Below are 635 nucleotides of genomic sequence, written 5' to 3'. Positions count from 1 at the left end.
GTCTTCAGTCAGACTTGGCTTCATAGCCCAACTTAATTTCTTGTAGCTGAGCAGCCATAAAAAACTTCAATGAGATCGATAATTGTTATCTTCTGTTTACAGATGGGGATTTCAGTGTATTTATTTACTTAATTTTGCACAGAAGAACTGAGGTGTAGACCAGAGGTGGGAGGGAGGTGAAAGGATCCGCAAGAGACAGAGTGGGGAGCCGAACAAGCAGATCCATGAAACACACTAAAGGGAGCAGCCAGAGACACAGGAGAGGTCCATTGTGCCTCATGTGGGCCAGTTCCCTGGTGGACAGTGGAACACTGGCCAGAGAGGTGTCAGTGCTGTGAATCAAGCCCTTTTTCTTATTTTTTTTAAAGTTTTTTTTAAACTTTTTGAAGTTTTTCATAATAAAACAATAAACATAATAAAACAATGAATATAAACCATTTAGTTTAGTGCTATAGGGCAAATGCCCAATCAAGAACAGCTCTTTTGTTATTATTCTCTCAACTTTCGAGAGCATTTCTCAGAACTGTCATATTTGCCAGCCTCCTCTCACCACCTGGTCAGCCCTCAGTCTCTCCTCAGCTCTCCTTCTCCATTCCCCCTCTATCTACCAATCACCTGCTGGCACCAGCCAGGAA

This window comes from Condylura cristata, unplaced genomic scaffold (assembly GCF_000260355.1).
Source record: "Condylura cristata isolate star-nosed mole 26May11 unplaced genomic scaffold, ConCri1.0 scaffold00623, whole genome shotgun sequence".
Taxonomy (NCBI): Eukaryota; Metazoa; Chordata; class Mammalia; order Eulipotyphla; family Talpidae; genus Condylura; species Condylura cristata.
The sequence above is the reverse complement of the archived record's forward strand: the minus strand, read 5'-3'. Positions refer to the sequence as shown.